Source organism: Scyliorhinus torazame, chromosome 2 (assembly GCF_047496885.1).
Source record: "Scyliorhinus torazame isolate Kashiwa2021f chromosome 2, sScyTor2.1, whole genome shotgun sequence".
Taxonomy (NCBI): Eukaryota; Metazoa; Chordata; class Chondrichthyes; order Carcharhiniformes; family Scyliorhinidae; genus Scyliorhinus; species Scyliorhinus torazame.
Window position 1 is genome coordinate 146,455,913 of NC_092708.1, and position 24,859 is coordinate 146,480,771.

Genomic DNA, 24,859 nt, shown 5'->3' on the forward strand with positions numbered 1-24,859 from the left:
AATGAGTCAAGTGGTACAAATTCAAAAAGAAATTGGCATCCAACTTAAGTGACAGAGCACCTTTGGTGGTAGTTATCAAAACCTTTATACCATATGCCCAACTTTAAGAACAAGGCAGCAAGCAAATCTTAAAACAGAACCATGAACAAACGTAACATTAAAAAAATTCTAGCCTCATTCTAACTGTCCCTTTATAGCTGGACAATTAGAGATTTTATAGTGATATCAGATCTTGTGATGACTGTTGCAGTACAAAACACTGTTTATGTGATGCTCATAAATTATCTTGATAAATTGAGATGCTGCCCTTGTTTATTTGAAGTAAGCTGTCAACAAATGCAGCCCTTTCATAACTCAGTTCAATTCTAGTCTTGATCATCATCCTCACTCATAAAGCTGTTGTGCAATAATGTTCAACAACTTACATTGTTAAATTTTAGTGCAGCATGAAATTTCACTTGTGCTTTTGCACGAGCGTCATTCAACCAGATTTAGCAAAGATAGCAATGTTCACACTTTATTTTATTGAATATTGGGTAAGAGAGAGATATAAAATAATGCTGACCGCCTTTCAATAAAACAATCTTAATTACTGGTTGAATTTTAATTTATCATTTTTGCAGACTTTTTTTTACATTGTAAATATAATGGGTGAGAATTTGTTCATGTAGCATTTACATTTTTTTTAATGGGATGTGGGTATCGCTGGCTGGATCAGCATCTAATTGCCCTTGAAAATGTGTTGGTGAGCTGTCTTCTTGAACTACTGCAGCACATGTGTAGATGCACCCACAGTGCTGTAACAAATGGAATTCCAGAACTTTGACCCAAAGACAGTGAAGGAACGGCGATGTATTTCCAAATCAGGACAGTGTGTGACTTGGAGGGAAAGTTACAGATGATAGCGTTCCCATCTGCTGCCCTTGTCCGTCTTGGTAATAGAGATCACAGGTTTGGAAGGTGCTGTCTAAGGAGGCTGGATGAGTTATTGCAGTGCAGTTTATAGATGGTACACACTGCTACCACTCTCCGTTGGTGGTGGAGGATGTGAATATTGAAGATGGTGGGCGGGCAGCCAATCAAGCAGGCTGCTTTGTGCTGCACGGTGTCGATGTTTTTGAGTGTTTGTAGAGCTGCACTCATCCAGGCAAGTGGAGAGTATTTCATCACACTGCTGACTTGTGCCATGTAGATGGCAGACGGGTTTTGGGGAGTCGGGTGATGAGTTACTCACCGTAGAACTGCCAGCCTGTGACTTGCTCTTGTAGCCACAGTATTTATGGGAGCAATCTAACGGCTTTGTCGCGGCTGACTCTGGACGAGGTCGGTAAATCTCGCAGGATGCCATCGTGAGATTTATGACGTTCATTATGCTTTGTGAAATCTAACGGGATTTTGCGAGGCATCGCTATCTGGATTTCGCCCTCACTTGATGTGAACCAGATTTGCATATTCAAATGAGTCGTTAGACTCACTTGAATATGTCAACATCGGAGTTATCCAAGGTGCAGGATCGAATTGCCTCATCTCTGAGACCTCGTCTGAGTGCCATTTAGCACTGATCTCCACAAACGTGGACCAGGCATAGCAGCACTTGGGTGGAAGGGGTGGGGGGGGGGGTCTCCCAGGCGATCGAGGGGGTTTCTTCCAGGCGATCGGGGACCCCAGGTGGTTGGGCTCTGGGTAGGTTGGTACCCTGGCACCCAATGCCACTTGGGAATCCTGACAGTGCCACCCAGGCCCATGTGGCACTGCCAGACTGGCTGGGGCACTGCCGAGGTGTCAGGCTGGCAGTACCAAGCTGCCTGGGTGGCATCTTGCCCATGCTGGGGATCAGGCCTGCGGGATGCCCTGCCCTTATGAGATGGAGAGCGGGGGGAGCTCGAAGACCCCCTAATTGATAAGTTGGGAGTTTACGGGGTCCGGAGGCAGGGGTGGGGGGTCGAGAGATCAGTGGCACCATGATCCCTTCCTGCACTGGTGAGCTGAGTTCATTAGTGTAGGAAATGGGTCTAAGTGCGGCCTGGCGGTTTGTTCCTCGCCGAGGCCAGATAAAGAAGAAATATCCCATTTAATAACGGGGTAGTTCTCGTCGCTGCAAGCATGGGAAAACACCCCATTAATGTGCTCAAAACTGGCCCTGTTGGGCCGGCATGTGGCGCAGTGGATAACACTGGGACTGCAGCGCTGAGGACCCGGGTTCGAATCCCGGCCCTGGGTCACTGTCCGTGTGGAGTTTGCACATTTTCCCCATGTCTGCGTGGGTTTCACCCACACAACCCAAAGATGTGCAGGTTTGGTGGATTGGCCACGTTAAATTGCCCCTTTAATTGGAAAAAAAATAATTGGGTACTCTAAATTTTTTTTTTTTAAACTGGCTCTGGCACTTTTCCATTAAATTGTGCGCTATATGGGTGATAAGTTCAGTTACTGGTCAGTGGTAAGCTCCAGAATGTTGATAGGGGGGGATTCAGCAACAATAATATCAAGAGGAGGTGATTGGATTCTCTCTTGTTGGAGATGGTCATTGCCTGGCACTTATGTGGCACGGATATTACTTGCTAGCTATCAACCCAAGCCTGGATATTGTCCAGGTCTTGCTGCATATTGGTGTGGATTGCTTCAAAACTGCGCTGCATCGACCTAAATAGATTTCCTGGGAGCAGTAAGCACCTCAAATCGCTAACTGTGCAGTCATTATATCATTGCAGAAACCTGCTCGGACTACTCAGATAGATGCCCGCAACTCTATGTGCCTCCAGGGATTTAATGTAGTTTACGTAGCACCACTTTGAACACATTTTTCCTCTATATAACATAGTATATTTTTCTCCTTCATTCATACGAGCTATATTGGAAGAGATTCATTAAATATTTATATTCTATTCATTGAAATAGTTGACATTTTGAGGTTTGGCTAGTTGTTGCTGGCTTGTTACGTTGCTCGATGTTTAATCCATTGAATATCAGTTCTAGACAGAATAAGGAGTCACTCGATAATTAAGAAAGCAATTAAAGCATATATACTAGTCTTTCGTTTATATTTTGGATAGTTTGCATACTTGGGGAAAATGTTTCTCAAACTCTGGCTTTTTGAATGTGACATTTTAAGATGATTCAAGGACATTTAATATTTGTGTAATTACCTCAGTATTCGGTATACTATTAGATTGCAGTATATTGTCATAGCCTATTGCCTCTCTCTCTCTTGCCAGACTGCTTGTCCAGCCCTCATGGACACCCCTCAATTTCCTCCAAATAAAGAATAGGACGATCAAAACCTTTGTCTTTAGACTCTGCAACTAACTCCATTCCCTCACTACTGATTTCATCCCCCTTCCTGGCCACTATCTGAGGCTTAATCGGGCTGCTTAACCGGGCTTCATACAATCTTGCCATCCTACTTGACCCTGAGCTGAACATCCAAGTCCATATCCTCCATCATGAAGGTCACTTACAGGGCAGCACGGCGGCGCAGTGGGTTAGCCCTGCAGCCTCACGGCGGTGAGGTCACAGGTTCGATCCCGGCTCTGGGTCACTGTCCGTGTGGAGTTTGCACATTCGCCCCGTGTTTGCGTGTGTTTCGCCCCCACAACCCAAAGATGTGCAGGCTAGGTGGATTGGCCACGCTAAATTGCCCCTTAATCAGAAAAAATTAATTGGGTACTCTAAATTTAAAAAGAAAAAAAAATGAACGTCACTTCAACAAAGGAATATGACTCCTCTCCACCCGCTTTAATTTAACTGCTGCTGAAACCCTCATCCTTGCTTTAATTACCTCCAAAATTGATTATCCCATTGATCTACTAGCCAGCCTCCAGTTCCCACCTTCATAACCTTGAACAGATCCAAAACCCAGTGCCACTATCCTAACATGCATCACGTCTCATGCACTCATTGCCCCTGTGTTCACTGGCCTAGACTGCTAGCTCTCTGTCCACGAATGCCTCTGTATAATACGATAACAGGAAATACTTTACTTTTTAGTATCAAATAAATAATTTTGTATTATGGCTTGTTTCCACTTGTACAAAATTATTCGCTTGGATTAGCAGTGACTGCTTCATTTAGTATACAGTGGGAGAAAAGACTAAAATCATCAACAAATATTGTATCGTTAAACTTCTTTTGAAGTTGCACAGTTTGCATTTTAAAGCTGCTGAAATACTCAAAACATAAATAATTTTCAGTAAACAAAGTAATATTTTCTGACAATTTTTTTCAATAATTCATTTTGCTTCAAGGACAATGTTTTCTTCAAGTTTGTGTTTTTATCGCTAAGCATTTATGAATGTTGTCTAAAAGTGCAAGACTACTTATAGTTTGTGAGGAATTTAGGGAAAAAAGTTTGAACATTCATGATATGGTTATAAGCCCCACAGTACGTAGCAACATCTGCCTTGCAGCTGCAAGTCATTAAGCTGAGCTAGAACTTCCTCTTCAAAATTCCAGGCTTTTCCGAGACCAGTAAGTTGTTTCAGTTTTATATCAGTATATTTCCAAGTCAACGTGAGGTGCTCAATCTTCTTACTTAAGGCACCGGTAGTAAACAATTGGGACTGAGATTAGATTTTAGATTAACAGATAGATTTGCACGCCTGCTTGAGACGGATTCAAAAATAGGTCGATGCTTGGCTTCATGTTGCTGTAAGTAGACGACAGTCAGCTCTCCTTTGTGTTGCGTGCTATGGAAAGGAAAGAACCAAACGATTCTGAGATTTATTGATGGCAATGTTAAGATGATCAGACAGAACGTCAAAGCAAAGTACAACACAAACAATTTAGTCAATAAAGCAAAGATTTAAATGATGAACTATTGCGTGTTCCTGTGCCATCTTTGTGTTCTCCTAGAGGAATGTGATGCAGCTAAATTATCCATAAGGTTTACATTAGTAAGCTGGGGAATGGTTCTTTTGAATCAGATACTTCTTGGTCATCGTTGATAACTCTGCACTGTTTACATTTTTATGAAGAATTTCTATTTCTGGTGACGCTATGAAATTTTAAAACACACATGCCATAAAAAGAGATTCTAATATTTTTAATAATTGAATACATTTAGTAATATGGTATAACTTACAGCAGTCTAAAACAGCTTAAAGTTTTCAATCTCAGGGCACTGCAGTTACAGGAGGTTGTAAAATCATAATTCGGATGGTTTGGAGGTGCGGAGGACACAGGTCTTCCCTAATTCAGTTAATTACATAGGAACCTGTGGACTTCAATTTACACTTTTTATTATATATACAACCGTAGCAACAACCCTTTCTGGCAGTTATCAATTATTATGTGTGGTGATTCAACTCCGATCATATAATAAACTTAATGAACGGTAGATTTTGTGATCTCGGTATTTCTTGGAGTCAGATGGTTTATTTTTGAAAGTTTTATAAAATGATTTATAATATTTTAGATTGTATGCAGACTGAAGATTTGATGTTGTACCGTGTTTAAAAATATGCTAAATCAGAATTTTTTTCAAGTTCACAATGAAAACCTAATATGATTACAAAATTGGTGCAAGTCTTTCTCTGCAGCTAGTGGTAACACTCTTACCTTCATGTCAGAAGGTTGCGGTTTCATGTCCAATTCCATAGACTTGAGGATAAAATTTACACTGACAATCCAGTGCCAGCCTGAGGTAGCATTGCACTATCTGAAATGCTGTTGAGGGGTGTGGTGGTTGACAAGGTAAATAGAGGAAAAACTGTATCCACTGGAGAGATGGCCAGTAATCAGGAAAAACAGAATTAAGTTAATTGGCAAAAGGGGAGTTGAAGACTTTTTTTGTTTGTTTGCAACAAGTTGTTATGATTGTTAACACTCAGCCTCAATAAGTGATGGAAATGGATTCAGTTGTGACTTTCAAAAGGAATTGGATAACTATTTGTCAGGTAAATATTAATCCAGATTTATTTTCTGAGAATAAACAAACGTAATGGGTATAGATTTTGTTTGTGTTCAAAACTTAGGTGGCGCAGTGGGTTAGCACTGCGGCCTCACGGTGCCGAGGTCCCAGGTTCGATCCCGGCTCTGGGTCACTGTCCGTGTGGAGTTTGCACATTCTCCCCGTGTTTGCATGGGTTTCGCCCCACAAGCCAAAAATGTGCAAGCTAGGTGGATTGGCGAAGATAAATTGCCCCTTAATTGGAAAAAATGAATTGGGTACTCTAAGTTTAAAAAGAAAACTTAGTTTGTGTTCATGATAAAAGTGATTTCCATACATAGGATGGAACGCTATGTTCCTCCTGGGAGTGGGCTAGCGGTGCTGTAGAATTGTGTGCCTTGATGGTGGCACAGAGTCCATCACCTACTTGTCCCCGCTGCCATTTTACCAGAGACAGGGAGCCATCAGGCAAATTGCCTGTCCTTGGGCAAATTATGACCATTAACTAGCCAGTTAATGTCCACTTAAGGCCCTTCTCCTGTCACCACTGGTATTTTATCAGTGAGGGTGGGGGGGGGGGGTGGTGCACAAGCAGCATGAAGACATCTGACTGCCTTTTTTCAAGATTAGGGAGTTGTCCTTACTGTTAAGGCACCCTTGTCCAAAGTAGGCTCTTCCTCTCCCATTACTCACACCCTCCTCCTCCTCTACCCCCCACCCTCTCCAGCATGACTTCCCCTCCCCCGCGTACCTACACAAACTGAACACTCCACCTCCTTCACTGGGGTCAGTCAGACTGACCTGACCAATCAGAAACTTTTAAACCAGGGAGCAGGGTCACTGCCTCTGTGTAAAATCCAGCATGTAGACTTCGCCACCTAGTCATTTAAAATCTATATAGGCTTTCTATTTTAATGTTATCAGTCTTCATAGTTAAATTCTAATTGCACATATTGTTCACTCAAGATCATGGACTAATTTTCCCCATGGAGGTGGGAAACCGGATAGGGACCATTTTGCGGGTCTCAAAACCACCACTGGTTGGAAATTACATAGATTACATAGAACATACAGTGCAGAAGGAGGCCATTCGGCCCATCGAGTCTGCACCGACCCACATTAATCCCTCACTTCCACCCAATAACCCCTCCCAACCCTTATGGACACTACGGGTAATTTAGCATGGCCAATCCACCTAACCTGCACGTCTTTGGACTGTGGGAGGAAACCGGAGCACCCGGAGGAAACCCACGCGGACACGGGGAGAACGTGCAAACTCCGCACAGACAGTGACCCAGCGGGGAATCGAACCTGGGACCCTGGCGCTGTGAAGCCACAGTGCTAATCACTTGTGCTACCGTGCTGCCCATTGATTGAATCCAAGAATTTCAAATGTTGAGCCCTGAATTGGCATGGAGACAGGTTCCCTGTCCAATTAAGGGCAGTGGTTAGGCTCTCCATGCTGGGCCAATTGGAAACCTTAGAGCTTCAAAGAAACACCCAGCTGCTGTACAAGGTAAGTAACAGTGGAGGATAGTTCAACAAGAGAACGCCCTTTCATCCACTTTTGAAAAAAACATTTTTAAAAATTCAAAAAATAGCCAAGTCACCACTGTCGGGGGTGGGGGCCTCTGTAAACTCTGCTTAACAAAGTTCCTAATTGGTCTGAAAACAGAAAATACTGGAAATACTTAGCAACTTGGGCAGCATCTGAGAAAGAGTTCACCGACCTGAATGTCATCTCCCTGCCTGTCTTCGCAGATGCTACCTGATCTGTGAGTATTTCTAGTGTTTTCTTTTTCGTTTCAGATTTCCAGCGTCTGTAGTATGTTGCTTCTGCCTTAAAGAACCTAATGGCTTGCCTCTCTCATGGGATGGGCAGCTCTCCCAGCCCTGAACCCATGGTGGCCAAAAAACCCGATGTTGGGAATAGCATCAGGAAGCCAACATGCCGGTTGGACTGGTAATTTTAAGGCCCTATTTGCCTCTGTTCCTCCAGAGTTCAGACTCATGTGAAATGTCCATTATGTTTAATTTCTCTTTGTCTTAATGATATGGCATGTTCCAGTGCATAAAGGATAAATGCGCTCCATCAAATTTATTTATGATGTGGAGATGCCGGCGTTGGACTGGGGTGAGCACAGTAAGAAATCTTACAACACCAGGTTAAAGTCCAACAGGTTTGTTTCGATGTCACTAGCTTTCGGACCTTCCTCAGGTGAATGAAGAGGTATGTTCCAGAAACATATATATAGACAGATTCAAAGATGCCAGACAATGCTAGGAATACGAGCATTAGCAGGTGATTAAATCTTTACAGATCCAGAGATGGGGTAACCCCTGGTTAAAGAGGTGTGAATTGTGTCAAGCCAGGACAGTTGGTAGGATTTTGCAGGTCAGGTGGTGGGGGATGAATGTAATGCGACATGAATCCCAGGTCCCGGTTGAGGCCGCACTCATGTGTGCGGAACTTGGCTATAAATTCCTGCTTGGCAATTCTGCGTTGTTGCGCATCCTGAAGGCCGCCTTGGAGAACGCTTACCCGGAGATCAGAGGGTGAATGCCCTTGACTGCTGAAGTGTTCCCCGACTGGAAGGGAACATTCCTGCCTGGTGATTGTCGCGCGATGTCCGTTCATTCGTTGTCGCAGCGTCTGCATGGTCTCGCCAATGTACCACGCTTCGGGACATCCTTTCCTGCAGCGTATGAGGTAGACAACGTTGGCCGAGTCACACGATTATGTACCGCGTACCTGGTGGGTGGTGTTCTCACGTGTAATGGTGGTATCCATGTCGATGATCTGGCACGTCTTGCAGAGATTGCCATGGCAGGGTTGTGTGGTGTCGTGGTCACTGTTCTGAAGGCTGGGTAGTTTGCTGCAAACAATGGTTTGTTTGAGGTTGCGCAGTTGTTTGAAAGCAAGTAGTGGGGGTGTGGGGATGACCTTGGCAAGATGTTCATCTTCATCGATGACGTGTTGAAGGCTGTGAAGAAGGTGTTGTAGTTTCTCTGCTCCGGGAAAGTACTGGACGACGAAGGGTATTCTGTCGGATGTGTCCCATGTTTGTCTTCTGAGGAGGTCGGTGCGGTTTTTTGCTGTGGCACGTTGGAACTGTCGATCGATGAGTCGAGCGCCATATCCCGTTCGTACGAGGGCATCTTTCAACGTCTGTAGATGTCTGTTATGCTCCTCCTCGTCTGCGCAGATCCTGTGTATACGGAGAGCTTGTCCATAGGGGATGGCAGTCCCCTAAAAATAAAAAAAATTATTTATAGTTGTAAAGATGCAGTAAGACATTGAACATGCAGCTTGCATATCAAGAGTGCAAAAATAAATTTGCGTTTTAAGATTGTTATATCATTCATGTAATCCTAGTCAATGATATGAAGTAGAATTTCTTCTGGTCTCCCACCATGATGCGAGGTATAGAAACATAAAAGGTCTGTTTGCGTTATTCTGTATTTCAAAGAGCTATGCAATTAGTCCCATCCTGTGCTCTTTCCCCAATGCCCTGCAAGTTTACCTATCTAGTACTTACTTAATTTCCTTTTGAAAATTACAACTGACTCCATCACCTATTCAGATGATGCATTACAGATCGTAACAATTGACTGCAAAAAAAAATCTCATTTCCCACCTAATTCACTCGGCAATTACTTTAGTTATATGACCCCTGGTTATACTAGCCACCTTACCAGTGGAATTATTCCTCTGTATTTACTGTATCAATAATTCCTCATTTTTGAAGATTTTTATGAAATCACTCGTTCATCTTCACTGCTCTCAGGAGAACAATTCAGAGTTGTCTAATCTATCCAGACAACTGAATCCGCTCAACCCCTGGTTCAGTTCTAATAAGTCTCTCTGCCCTTCCCCAACTCCTTAATGTCCTTCCTAAAGTGTGGTTTCATGGATTGGATATATTACTGAAGCTAAGGCCTAACTAGTGATTATATATATATATGTTATCAGTTTTTATCCTCTTGCACCAGTTTTTTAACTTATATGTCACAGGGCCAACCAGCCTCAGTTGGGCAACAGTAGAGGCTGGTGGGACCGGATTCCCACCCCCATTCCTGTCACCAGTAATTTTGATTGGTGCAGGGTATGGGGGAAGGTCATGAACCTGCATCTATCTGTTCTTCTGTTACCGGTTCCGTTGCGAGAGTGTGCATTTCAGGCATCCCAGAGTTTTCATGAGGAAAGACCAGCTTTTGAAGGCATTGTGGATCATGCCAGCCAGAGTGGCGTCGGGAACCATTATTTGAAGTTGGAAAACATATGATAGATAAGTACAAAAGATGTTTCCAAATTAATTTTTAATAATGAAGTGCTATATGATAAATTATATATATTTTTAATATAGTGCTTGATGATCAGATAAGTGACCATTAAAGGCGGCATGTGGCACAGTGTTTAGCACTGGGACTATGCCGCTGAGGACCCAGGTTCGAATCCCGGCCCTGGGTCACTCTCTGTGTGGAGTTTGCACATTCTACCCATGTCTGCATGTGTTTCACCCCCACAACCCAAAGATGTGCTGGTGAGGTGGATTGGCCACACTAAATTGCCCCTTAATTGGAATAGAAAAATAATTGGCTATTCAAAATTTATAAAAAGAAAAGATAAGTGACCATTAAATTGAACAGCATTATGAAAGTGGGAAAGTTTTCAGATGATTTAGGGTACATTATCCACTTGATAAAGTGCTATTTTGCATTGCACAATAGTGAAATTCAGACTTCACTGCCAATTGTTCCCTTTGCACTCATGTTTTCCATAAACTTTAAATCAGCTATCCATCTATTTGGCTGTTTCAGTGCTTTGGCAGATGGCTGCAATTCTTGCTGACATTAACACCTTTAATGTATTCGGCTCTGGAGGTTTTGCTGACACAGTTGTTCGATGTAATGTCCCCATGAATGCTTGGCTGAGTTCCAAACGCACTGTGGATTCAGGTGACCAGGTGGTGTTGACACAGCTGTGAGCGTGGTTATTTTGGCAAATTTCAGTTATTTTTACAGATTTGATTAGTTCAGTGAATATGTTTTTAAAGTGGATTTTAAAGTACCGTTTGTTTAACTTGACAGATTTATAAGTTTTTTCAAAGACTTGCTGATGTTGGTAGAGGGCTTGAGAGTTCCATATATAGTGGATACTGGGTGAGTGGATGTGGGCCGATGACCCAGTGAATGGAAGCAGGCCATTTAACTTGGCTGCCTGGGCACCTTCCAACTTCCGTCTCTGCCTTGAGCTTGCTACTGGAGATGGCAGCATTCACTCTGCACCATCCCTGCCACTCCATCGTGAAAAGAGGGTGGGCACTCACTGCTGATCAGGGAGTAGGATTGTGATGTGGAACATCCCCATATTCCCTATTTACACTTCTGAAGTTGAACATCCAGCCCTTTGTCCCTATTATAAAGCCAAGGATCATTTGTTTTGTTTTTTAGCAACCTTCTCAATTTCTCTTGTCACAGTCTTGTAAGAACCGTCCTGGTCTTTCCGTTCCAGCATACATTTTAAACTTGTATAATTTAGTTTATATTGTCTTTCCCGATGTCTGCAAATTAGCTTGTTAGTGGCATAGAGTCTCTGAAATTAGATTCACACTAAAAATGGTAATTTGCGGATAATTTATGATCTTTGTAAAATAGTTATTTTTCTGCTTTTCAAATTATTGTGGGTTTGTTTCATGAGTAAAGAATACTCCATGATCAGGTTGTAAAATTGAAATTTGTGTTTATAACATAACTTCCTCCCTCTTTGTGTATCATGTTGGAAGACGGTCTTAGCAACCATGGACTTAGATTGGGTTGATCCATGGTTCTGCTTGGCAAAGAACTACAGTAGTTTGACCAGGAATCTCTTCTGCTCTTACTGCCTGCCATTACGGGTATTGGAAGGATCTGCAGTTTGATAATCTACCTATTTGGCCAAATTATAAATGCACCTTCTGAAATGAGACTTGAACCCAGAGCTTCTGGCCCAGAGGCAGGGATGCGGTGCATGTGCCCATTATATGACCGTAACCGACAACTTTGGTTAGAATTGGCCCCAATGAGTATTCCACGCATTAACCATGGAATATTGTCAGCAGAAGGATTCCTCTTTGTACTGGGCGGCCAGGGTTCAGACAAAGTGACTTTAGTTCATGAGAGAAATATGACTCCTATACTAACTGCTGAAGCCCCATTCCTCCAATGAATGAGGCAAAACACAATTGTGGAATAGTGGCAATAGATGGCATTCTTTATATTCTGGGTGGTGATGATGGTGAAAAGGAGCTATTATCAATGGAGGCCTATGATATTCACACTAAGACATGGACCAAGCAACCTAATATGACTATATGGGTCGAAAGATTGGCTGCTATGCAGCGACTCATGAAAAACACCTGACCTGTCTACCTAATCCCATTTGCCAGCACTTGGCTCATAGCCTTGAATGTTATGACGTGCCAAGTGCTCATCCAGGTATTTTATAAAGGATGTGAGGCAACCCACCTCTACCACCCTCCCAGGCAGTGCATTCCAGACTGTCACCACTCTCTGGGTAAAAAGGTTTTTCCTCAAATCCCCCCTGTACCTCCCGGCCCTCACCTCGAATTTGTGTCCCCTTGTAACTGCCCCTTCAATTAAGGGAACAGCTGCTCCCTATTCACCCTGTTCATAATATCCCACACCTCAACCAGGTTGCCCCTCAAGTCTTCTCTGTTCCAGCGAAAACAATCCAAGCCTGTCCGACCTCTCTTCATAACTTAAATGTTCCATCCCAGGCAATATCCTGATGAAACGCCTCTGCACACGCTCCAGTGCAATCACATCCATCTTATAGTTTGGCGACCAGAAATGCACACAGTACTCTAGCTGTGGACTCAGCAAAGTTCTATACAGCTCCAACACGACTTCCCTGCTTTTGTAATCTATGCCTCGATTGACAAAGGCAAATGTCTTGTATGCCTTTTTCACCACCCTATTAACCTGCCCTCTGCCTTCGAGCTCGATGGGCATCACGCCAAGGTCCCTTTGTTCCTCAGAACTTCCTAGTGTCGTGCCATTCATTGATTATTTCCTTATCAAATTACTCCTTCCAAAGTGTATCACCTCACACTTTTCAGGTAAATTCTATCTGCCCCTTTTCTGCCCATTTGACCATCACGTCATTATCGTCCTGTGACCCAAGACACTCAATCTCACTGTTAATGACGACTTCCGGTTGCGGCTATGTGGAGCTAAGCCGCACGTTCGGCAGCTCCAGTTTGGAACGGACTTTTGGACTCTTTTCAGGGCCCCCAACGGATTTTTTTCGACATTTCCCGGTGTGGGAAGAAGACTGCAACATTCCCCCGACAGTGTATGGCTTGGACCAGGAGCGGGGGGACTAAAAAAAGTGGTGGTGAAGCCAAAGATAGTGCGAGGGACGAAGAGCAAGATGGCAGCGGGCGGGGACCAGGCAGCATGGATGCAGTGGGCGCAGGAGCAGCAGGAGGTTATCCAGCGCTGTTTCAGGGAGCTCAAGACGGACCTGCTGGAGCTGATGAAGGCTTCTATTGATAAGCTGCTGGAGACCCAGACGGCCCAGGGGGTGGCGATCCGCAAGGTCCGTCAAAGATCTCCAATAACGAGGACGAGATCTTGGGCCTAGCGGTAAAGGTGGAGGCGCACGAGGCGCTCCGCAAGAAATGGCAGGAACGGTTCGAGGAGATGGAGAATCGGTCGAGGTGGATGAATCTGCGGATCCTGGGCCTCCCGGAGGGGCTGGAGGGGTCGGACGTGAGGCCTATGTGGTCACCCTGTAAAACTCGCTGATGGGAGCGGGGTCATTCCAGGGCCCCTGGAGCTGGAAGGGGCCCATAGAGTGCTGGCGAGGAGGCCCAAGGCTAAAGAGCCGTCGCGGGCGGTGCTGGTGCGGTTTCATCGGTTCGCTGATCGGGTGTGTGTACTCAGGTGGGCCAAGAAAGAGAGGAGCAGCAGGTGGGAGAACGCGGTGGTTCGAATATATCAGGACTGGAGCGCGGAGGTGGCGAAGAAGAGGGCCGGGTACAACCGGGTGAAGGCAGTGCTGCACAGGAAGGGGGTGAAGTTTGGCATGTTGCAGCCGGCGCGTCTGTGGGTCACCTACAAGGACCGGCACCGTTATTTTGAGTTCCGGGAGGAGGCGTGGGCCTTTGTTCAGGCCGAGAAGCTGGACACAAACTTGAGGGTCGGGATGGGGGATCGGGTGTGGGGATGGTTGGGGATTGTTGTTGTTGTGTTACATTTTGAGGGGGGTGAAGTGTTGGGTACTCTGCTACACAGACGAACCAACCCGGTTGCGAATGGTACAACTTAGTTTTATTTCAAACATTTATTTACACTGGTAAACTGTTTACTGAGGTTCGATCATGACCCTTGAATCTGTGGACCTATTCCTAATTCTATCTTTTAGAGGCACTCAGCACATGGTGGATGTCTGAGTGGCTTGTAATGAGCTCTGTGCCCTGAGCTGTCTCCTTGCTCGAGTGCTCAGGAATTGTCGTGTTCCCTGTTTTGTGCTGTGTATGCTCTTGCCTGTGATTGGCTGTCGTGTTGTGTGTGTGTTGATTGGTCCGTTGATCTGTCCATCAGTATGTATGTGCTATGATGTTTACCTGAATATCATGACAGGTGGGTTCTTTGTTCTTGTTTATTTTTGGTTCGGTGTGGGTGGTTAGGGTGGGTTGGGCACTGTTTTGGTTGGGTCTGTCGGTTGGGCTCTTGGAGGGGGGCAAGTAAACGGAGTAGGGGGTGGATGGCCGGTAGGGGGGATGGGGCCCCGCGGGGGAGGGGGAGGCCCGAGTCGGGGGTGAGAGGACTGGGCCTGTAAAAGGAGCTGCGCCAGAGGAGACGGGGCCGGTCAGGTGGAAAGCGCGGGCTTTTTCCCGCGCTGAAGGCTGGAGGAGGCGGGGCGGGGAAGCGCAGGTTTTTTCCCGCGCTTGGGATGGAAGCAGGAGGCGGAGAGCCTGTGGATGGGTAATGGAGGGGGAGGGGAAGTCCCACAATGAGAGGAGCCGAAGGAGAGGTGGGAGCGGCCAGGGTCAGCAGGAGTCTGATGACTTGCGGGAGTGCAATGGGGGGAGCAATTCAGCTAGGAGGGGTCCTAGCTGGGGGGAAGGGGTGGGGGGAGAACCGGGTTGCTGCTGGTATGGTCAAGGGGGAGCTGGAGCGAGTAGAGGGGGTTGGGACGGGGATCTGCCGCCGTGGGTAACGGGCAGGGCGTGGGGCGCGGGCGCGTGGCTGGCCGAGGAGGGGTGATGGCTAGTCGGCGGGGGAGGGGGGGGGGCGGGTAGCCGCTGATCCGGCTGATAACCTGGATTGTAAGGTGACTGAATGGGCCGGTCAAGCGGGCCCGGGTGTTCGCGCACCTGAAGGGGCTGAAGGCGGATGTGGTCATGCTCCAGGGACACACCTGAAGGTGGCAGACCAGGTAAGATTGAGGAAGGGTGGGTAGGTCAGGTGTTTCATTTGGGGCTGGATGCCAAAAATCGGGGGGGTGGCTATCTTGGTGGGAGAGGGTGTCGTTCGAGGCGTCGAGCATTGTGACAGACAATGGCGGCAGGTACGTAATGGTAAGTGGTAAGCTGCAAGGGGACAGGGTGGTGCTGGTCAACGTGTACGCCCTGAACTGGGACGATGCGGGTTTTATGCGGCGCATGTTGGGTCGGATCCCGGACTTGGAAGTGGGGGGCCTGATAATGGGGGGGGGGGGGGACTTTAACACGGTGTTGGATCCGGCACTGGATCGCTCCAGGTCTAGGGCGGGTAGGAGGCCGGCGGCGGCTAAAGTGCTGAGTGGGTTTATGGACCAGGTGGGAGGGGTGGACCCTTGGAGATTTGCAAGGCCGGGAGCTAGGGAATTTTCATTCTTCTTGCACGTTCATAAGGCTTATTCCCGGATCGACTTTTTTGTTATGAGCAGGGCGCTGATTGCGAGAGTAGAGGATACCGAGTACTCGGCGATATCCATTTCGGATCACGCCCCGCATTGGGTAGACCTAGAGCTGGGGGAGGAGAGGGACCAGCGCCCGTTGTGGCGCTTGGCGGTGGGGCTGTTGGCGGACAAGGAGGTGAGCGAGCGGGTCCGTGGAAGCATAGAGAGATACCTGGAGGCCAACGATAACGGGGAGGTCCGAGTGGGGATGGTCTGGGAGGCGCTGAAGGCGGTGGTTAGGGGAGAGCTGATCTCCATTAGGGCCCACAAGGAGAGGAGTGAGCAGAGGGAGAGGCTGGTGGGGGAGATGGTGAGGGTAGACAGGAAGTATGCAGAGGTGCCGGAGGGGAGACTGTTGAGGGAGAGGCGTAGCCTCCAGGCTGAATTCGACCTGGTGACCACCAGGAAAGCGGAGGTGCAGTGGAGGAAGGCCCAGGGGGCGGTCTACGAGTATGGGGAAAAGGCAAGCCGGATGCTGGAGCATCAGCTTCGGAAGCGGGACGCAGCTAGGGAGATCGGGGGAGTTAAGGATAGGGGAGGGAGTGTGGTGCGGAGTGGGGTTGGCATCAATGGGGTCTTCAGGGACTTTTATGAGGAACTATCGGTCCGAGCCCCAACTGGAGGAGGGAGGGATGGGCCGCTTTCTGGACCAACTGAGGTTCCCGAAGGTGGAGGAGGGACTGGTGGCGGGATTAGGGGCCCCAATTGGGCTGGAGGAGCAGGCCAAAGGAACAGGGATCATGCAGGCGGGGAAGGCACCGGGGCTGGACGGTTTCCCGGATGAATTTTACAAGAGATCTGTGGACCTGTTGGGCCCGTTGCTGGTCAGGACCTTCAATGAGGCAAGGGAGGGGGGGGGCTTTGCCCCCAATGATGTCCCGGGCACTGATCTCCTTGATCCTGAAGCTGGACAAGGATCCCCTGCAGTGTGGGTCTTACAGGCCGATTTCGTTGTTAAATCTAGATTCCAAGGTGCTGGCGAAGGTCTTAGCCACGACAATTGAGGATTGTGTGTTGCAGGTCATCCATGATGACCAGACGGGGTTCGTGAAGGGGAGGCAGTTGAATGCGAATGTGCGGAGGCTCCTGAACGTTATTATGATGCCAGTGAGGGAGGGGGAGGTGGAGATAGTGGCGGCGATGGACGCTGAGAAGGCCTTCGATAGGGTAGAGTGGGGGTACTTGTGGGAGGTGCTGAAGAGGTTCGGGTTTGGGGAGGGGTTCGTCAGGTGGGTTAGGCTGTTGTATGAGGTCCCGATGGTGAGTGTGGCCACGAACAAGAGGAGGTCTGTGTACTTTCGGTTGCATCGAGGGACGAGGCAGGGGTATCCCCTGTCCCCCATGCTCTTCGCACTGGCGATTGAACTCCTGGCTATGGTACTGAGGGAGTCGAGGAACTGGAGGGGGCTGGTGTGGGGTGGGGAGGAGCATAGGGTGTCGCTCTATGCGGACGACTTGCTGCTATATGTGGCGGACCCGATGGGGGGATTGCCGGAGGTAATGAGGATCCTCAGGGAGTTCGGGGATTTCTCAGGGTACAAGCTCAACATGGGGAAGAGCGAGTTGTTCGTGGTTCACCCAGAGGATCAGGAGAGGGGGATTGGCGAGCTCCCACTAAAAAGGGCGGAGAGGAGCTTCAGGTATTTGGGGGTTTAGGTGGCCAGGAGCTGGGGGGCCCTGCATAGACTTAATTTCACGAGGCTGGTGGAGCAATTGGAGGAGGAGTTTAAGAGGTGGGACGCGTTGCCGCTGTCCCTGGTGGGTAGGGTGCAGTCAGTCAAGATGCTCCCAAGGTTTTTGTTCCTGTTCCAGTGCCTCCCCATTCGTATCCCGAAGGCCTTCTTTCGGCGGGTCAACAGGAGCATAACGGGATTTATGTGGGCGCGAGGGACTCCGAGGGTGAGAAGGGTGTTCCTGGAGAGGAGTAGGGATGGGTGTGGGGCTGGCACTGCCCAACCTCTGCGGGTACTACTGGGCCGCCAATGCGGCGATGGTGCGCAAGTGGGTGATGGAGGGGGAGGGGGCGGCATGGAAGAGGCTGGAGACGGCGTCTTGTGAGGGTACGAGTCTGGAGGCGCTGGCAACGGCACCGCTGCCGCTCCCTCCAATGAGGTATACCACGAGCCCTTTGGTGGCGGCTACCCTCAAAATTTGGGGGGCAATGGAGGCGGCACAGGGGGGAAGTGGGGGCCTCGGTGTGGACCCCGATACGGGGGAACCACCGGTTTGTCCCAGGGAGAATAGATGGAGGGTTTTCAGGGTGGCACAGGGCAGGGATAAGAAGGTTGGGGGACCTGTTTGTGGATGGGAAGTTCGCGAGTCTGGGCGAGCTGGAGGAGAAGTACGGGCTCCCCCAGAGAAACACCTTTAGGTATCTACAGGTAAGGGCGTTTGCCAGGCGGCAAGTGGTGGAATTCCCGCTGCTGCCGCCCCGCAAGGTACAGGACAGGGTGCTCTCGGGGGTGTGGGTTGGAGAAGGGAAGATCTTGGCAACGTACCAGGTGATGCAGGAGGAGGAGGAGGCCTCAGTGGTGGAGGTGAAGGGCAAGTGGGAGGAGGAGTTGGGGGAGATGATCGAGGAAGGGATGTGGGCAGATGCCCTAGGGAGGGTGAATTCTTCCTCATCGTGCGCGAGGCTCAGCCTCATACAGTTTAAGGTGCTGCACAGGGCACACATGACCGGGACAAGGATGAGCCGGTTCTTTGGGGGAGAGGACAGCTGTGTTAGGTGCTCAGGGAGCCCAGCAAATCACACACACATGTTCTGGGCATGCCCAGCGCTGGAGGAATTTTGGAAGGGCGTAGCGAGGACGGTGTCGAGGGTGGTAGGTTCCAGGGTCAAGCCGGGCTGGGGGCTCGCAATATTTGGGGTTGCACAGGAGCCGGGAGTGCAGGAGGCGAAAGAGGCCGGTATTCTGACCTTTGCGTCTCTGGTAGCCCGGCGAAGGATTCTTCTTCAGTGGAAAGATGCGAGGCCCCCAAGCGTGGAATCCTGGATCAGCGATATGGCAGGGTTTATTAAATTGGAGAGGGTGAAATTTGCCTTAAGGGGATACCGGTGCAAGGGTTTTTCAGGCGGTGGCAACCGTTCTTAGACTTCCTGACAGAACGTTAGACAATGGTCAGCACGGTTGGGGGGGGGGGGTTCTATTTTAATTTTGTTTGCCTATACTGGGGGATCTGAGGGGGTGTATATACTTGCGGGTGTTAATTTATTATTTATGTATGGGGGGAGGGGCCACTGGGTTGTTTTGTTTTGTTTGGTATTTAATTCTTTTGGGTTCCTTTTACATTTTGTTGTTCGTATTTTGTGAAAACTTTAATAAAACATTTGTTTTTTTTAAAAACCTCACTGTTAACCATCCGGCCAATCTTTGTGTCATCCGCAAACTTGCTGATCCTACCCCCCACATGGCCATCTATGTAATTTATATAAATGGCAAACAATAGGGGACCCAGCACAGATCCCTATGGTACGGCTTCTAGTCATTAAAAAAGCTTTTATTATTAATAATAATGATAATAATAATGTTTATTATTGTCACAAGTAGGCTTACATTAATACTGCAATGAAGTTACTGTGAAAAGCCCCTAGTTGCCACATTCCGGAGCCTGTTCAGGTACACAGAGGGAGACTTCAGAATGTCCAAATTACCTAATAGCGCGTCTTTCAGGAGTTGTGAGAGGAAACCGGAGCACCCGGAGGAAACCTACGCAGACACAGGGAGAACGTACAGACTGCACACAGACAGTGGCCCAAGTTGGGAATCGAACCTGGGACCCTGGAGCTGTGAAGAAACAGTGCTACCCACTTCCGTGCCGCCCAGTTGTCATCACCCTCTATCTACTACAGCCAAGCCAATTTTGAATCCATCTTATCAAGTTCCCCTGTATCCCATGTGCATTCGCCTTCTTTATAAGTCTCCCATGTGGTACCTTGTTGAAGACTTTGCTGAAACCCATATAAACTACATCAACTGCACTATCCTCATCTGCACACCTGGTCACATGCTCAAAAAATTAAATCTAATTTGTTCGGCATGATCTCCCTCTGACAAAGCCATGCTGACTATTCCTGATCAAACCTTGCCTCTCCAAGTGGAGATAGATTTTCTCCTTCCGAATGTTCTCAAATAGTTTCCCTACCACTGACTTGACACTCATGGTCTGTAGTTCCCTGGCTTATCTTTCTTAAATATTGGGACCACATTAACTGTTTTCCAGTTCTCTAGCACCTCCCCTGAGGCCAGAGAGGAATAAAAAATTTGGGTCAGAGTCCCTGAAATCTCCTCCCTCGCTTCCCACAGCATCCTGGGACACAATTCATCTGGACCTGGAAATTTGTCTAATTTTCAGCCTGCCAACACCCCAATCGCCTTGTCACTCCCTTTGACAATTTTCCCAAGAAACTCAATGTCTCTCTCCCCATTCTATAATCTAGCTCCTCAGTCTCTTGGGTGAAGACAGATATGAAGTATTTATCCCAACACCCTACCAATGTCCTCTGGTTCCATCCACATATTTCTCTGTTGGATCCTAATGGGTCCTGCTCTTTCCCTGGTTATCCTCTTCCCATTGAAATACTTATAGAATATCTTGGGATTTTCCCTACTTTTATCAGCCAGAACTTTCTCATATCTCCTCTTTGCTCTCCTAATTGCTTTGTTAAACTCCATCCTGCACTTTCTGTACTCCACTAATATCTCCGTTAATTTGCTCCCTTTGCACTTGCTAAAAATCTCTTTTCCTTTTCATTGTATCCTGAATGTCTCTGGTCATTCATGGTTCTCTGGGCTTGTACCCTCCCCATTTCCTTTTTGTTATCCCTCACTGCTCTTCTGTACATTTCTTCACAAGTAACTTTTTCCAGTCTACCTTGGCCAGATCCTACCCGTATTTTACTAAAATCTGCTCTTCCCCTAATCCACACCTTTTTTTTTACAACTTGTCATTTCTTTGTCCACAACAAACTTAAATTGTAGCATTTTGTGTTCGCTATCACCAAAATGCTCCCCCACCAATATATCAAACTGGCTTAATTTCCCAGAATTAGGTCCAACGCTACACTGTCCCTTGTTGGACCCAGGGGCTGGTTTAGCACAGGGCTAAATAGCTGGCTTTTAAAGCAGACCAAGGCAGGCCAGCAGCGCGGGTTCAATTCCCGTACCAGCCTCCCCGAACAGGCACCGGAATGTGGCGACTAGGGGCTTTTCACAGTAACTTCATTTGAAGTCTACTTGTGACAATAAGCGATTTTCATTTCATTTTCATTTCATTTCATTTGGACCCTCTACGTATTCAGCTAAAACATTCTCCTGTATACATTTCAAGAACTCTACTCCATCTAAGCCCTTAAAATAATGACTATCCCAATTAATGTTGGGAAAGTTGAAATCACTTAATACAATTACCCTATTACTTTTACACACCTCCGCAAATTGACCACATATTTGCTCCTCAATTTTCCACTGACCGTCTGTAGGTCTATAACAAACACCTAGCAATGTGAAGCCCACAAAGCTTCATTTAATGTCCCCTCAAAGATATCATCTCTCCTCACTGTGATAACTGACTCCTTTACTAATAATGCAATGCCTCCTCCTCTTTTACCCACTCCTCTGTCTCGCCTGTAGATTCCATATTCCAGGATGCTGAGATGCTAATGCTGTCCCTCCCTCAACCATATCTCTGTGATGACCAGTATCTCCAAAACTTTTGTTGCTATTTGGCTCTCATTCTGTTATTCTTCACTTCTTTGCTTCACACTGTTCCGATATGTGAACCCTGTGTCTTATATCACGGCTGCATTTTTACTTGTGCTCATATTTTTTTAAAAAAATATATTTTTATTAGGGTTTTTTAACAACACAATTTTTTCCCCTTACAAACAATAACCCCCCCCCCCCCCCCCCCCCCCCGTAACAAAATAACGCAAATTCTCCCTGAGCAAGATATATACAAGGCAAGATGGTATATTTACATAGCTTTATACACTGGCTCTTGGCCACGCATACCGTTTCCCCCCACCCACCATGCTATCTCCCGCTCGTCCATCCCCTCAAACAGTCTCTCGTTCCCCCCCCCCCCCCCCCCCCAGGGTTGCTGCTGCTGCTGATCGACCTCCTTCTAACTCTCCGCGAGATAATCTAGGAACGGTTGCCACCGCCTGTAGAACCCCTGTGCAGACCCTCTCAAAGCAAACTTAATTCTCTCCAATTTTATGAACCCCACCATGTCATTAATCCAGGCCTCCAGGCTAGGGGGCTTCGCCTCCTTCCGCAATAGCAAGACCCTTCGCCGGGCTACTAGGGACGCAAAGGCCAGAATTCCGGCCTCTTTCGCCTCCTGAACTCCCGGCTCATCCACTACTCCAAATATTGCTAGCCCCCAGCTTGGCTTGACCCGGACTTTCACCACCTGGGATATTACTCCCGCCACTCCTCTCCAGAACCCCTCCAATGCCGGGCATGACCAAAACATATGGACATGGTTCGCCGGGCTCCCTGAACATCTTTCACATCTACCCTCTACCCCAAAGAACCTACTCAGCCTCGCCCTCGTCAAATGCGCTCTGTGAACCACCTTAAATTGTATCAGACTGAGCCTGGCACACGAGGAAGAGGTATTAACCCTACCCAGGGCGTCGGCCCATAGCCCTTCCTCAATCTCCTCCCCCAGCTCCTCCTCCCATTTACCTTTCAGTTCTTCTACTAGCGCTTCCCCCTCTTCTTTCATCTCTTGGTATATTTCCGATACCTTGCCCTCCCCGACCCATACCCCCGAGATCACCCTATCTTGAACTTCTTGTGCCGGGAGCAACGGAAATTCCCTCACCTGTCGCCTCACAAAAGCCCTCACCTGCATGTATCTAAATGCATTTCCCGGGGGTAACTCAAATTTCTCCTCCAGTGCCCCTAGACTCGCAAATGTCCCGTCAATGAACAGGTCCCCCATTCTTCTTATCCCCGCCCGATGCCAGCCTTGGAACCCCCCGTCCATCTTCCCCGGGACAAACCGGTGGTTACCCCTGATCGGGGACCACACCGATGCTCCCATTGCACCCCTGTGTCTTCTCCACTGGCCCCAGATCTTTAATGTTGCCGCCACCACCGGGCTTGTGGTGTATTTTGTCGGCGAGAGCGGCAGCGGTGCCGTTACCAACGCCCCCAGGCTCGTTCCTTTGCAGGACGCCATCTCCATCCTCTTCCATGCCGCCCCCTCTCCCTCCATAACCCACTTACGGATCATCGCCACATTTGCTGCCCAGTAGTAACTCTCTAGGTTTGGCAAAGCCAACCCTCCTCGGTCCCTGCTGCGTTCCAAGAACCCTCTCCTAACCCTTGGGGTCTTATTTGCCCACACATACCCCATAATACTCCTACCTACTCTCTTGAAAAAGCTCTTGGTGATCACGATGGGGAGGCACTGAAACACGAACAAAAACCTCGGAAGGACCACCATTTTTACTGACTGCACCCTACCCGCCAACGAGAGCGGGAGCATGTCCCATCTTTTAAAATCCTCCTCCATTTGCTCCACCACCCTCTCTTGTGCTCATATTTACTTAAGAATATCATAGCATTACAAGGATACTAGGTACGGAGTCTGTTTAGTTCATTTATGTCTTTTGTCCCAAGATTTCCTGGGATCTCGCTTGCCTTTAAGAGCAGGTAAAATAACACTGTACAGGACCATTTCTTTTGTTGAACCACCAAAGAAATCTATTAAACAAAAATGGAACAGAATAATATCAGAAAGGTAACCTACATTTGCAGCAATGATATAGTAGAAAATAGTGAATGGCTTGCAAGTTTAAGGCTATAGTAAATGTTATGTCAGTTTTTTTTTGCTTTTGTCTTTTTTAATGATAGAGTATTGTAGTACAAATAATTTTAGATTCTTGGAGTCCTGAAGGCCATTCCTACCAAAGGCTGTGTCACCTGGAGATTGGACAAGCTGCCAAAGTCGAGAAGCTTCAGCATCTCCTTGGTATCTGGGTCCACGTCAATCAGCTCCTCATCCAGAGCGGGAACCTCTGGGACATAGTTATCCCTCCTCTCGCACCCTTCTTCCTGCAGCTTGATGGAGTTGCCTCAGACAGGCCCACACTGAATGCACTTCATTAAATGTGGCACACACCCTGCAATTTTCCTGCAAAGTTTCTTGCTGGGGATGTTGGCAATCTCCTCACAGACCTTCTTATTGGTGTAGAAGTCATTGCTAAGGCGGCTGAAATACTTTTTGATGATCATTCGGGCGGTTTTCTTGACCTTCTTAGTCCCGACGTGACCCATCTTGGATCCCAACTGAGAGAAGAGCATTACATCACTGAAAAAATTCCTTTCCACAACAACTACAGAAGATGTCTGGTTCATGTAATTTTCTTCAGAGATTTCAGATGAGGTTTAGTACTTTAAAGACAGAGATACACCTGAAAACATTATTTGGAGCAAATAATTATTTAACTGAATTCAGAAAAAGCTAGTGTGTGATAGTCAGTCTTTTCATGCTTAATAAATGTTTTATTCTTTTGTTAAAAGTTAACCAGCAGTCATGTGACTCTGTTCATCCACATCTCTAAATGAAAAATAAATGCAAATTACAATCTATCAAACTAGGGTTTCGCTCCGGGACCTGGCTGTCCAATCGTAACACCAGTTCTGACAGCTTCCCTGCTGAATTATTAGTTTAAATTTATGTCTCCATTTTGAGGCGCCGCCGTGTTCTCAGATCTGCCTTAGCAGCATCCACCTCTCTGACTGGGGCTCCCCAGACTCTAGAGCTATGGCCCTTTTAAGGGACTGGCATCATTGTGGGTCTTTCCACTGCCCTAAATAAGATTGCAAGCATGTAAGCAGCCAACGAAGGGACCATCCTTGGGAAAATTTCTCCACTGCAAATATAGCTCAGGATCTCCATTTGGTCCTGATGTCTGAGTCCCACAACATATACACCAGCATATCATGGTGCAGACACACACTGATGGACAGACAGTGGGACCAATCAACACACACAACACC

General features: G+C 47.4%; 1 protein-coding gene and 1 pseudogene across 5 annotated transcripts in view; one reads left to right on the forward strand and one right to left on the reverse strand.

Annotated features, from left to right (window-relative positions):
* Positions 1 to 24,859, forward strand: part of gulp1b (GULP PTB domain containing engulfment adaptor 1b) — a 645,746-nt gene that overhangs the window by 253,628 nt on the left and 367,259 nt on the right. The window contains exon 1 of one of the 5 annotated variants that reach the window (XM_072477950.1): positions 4,483 to 4,647. The exons of the other annotated variants lie outside the window; for them this stretch is intronic. The gene's annotated coding sequence lies outside the window, so the exon portion shown is untranslated. Of the gene's footprint in view, positions 1 to 4,482; positions 4,648 to 24,859 lie in introns of those variants that run through there. 5 annotated transcript variants of the gene reach the window in all.
* Positions 23,732 to 24,133, reverse strand: LOC140407807 (small ribosomal subunit protein eS17-like; annotated as a pseudogene).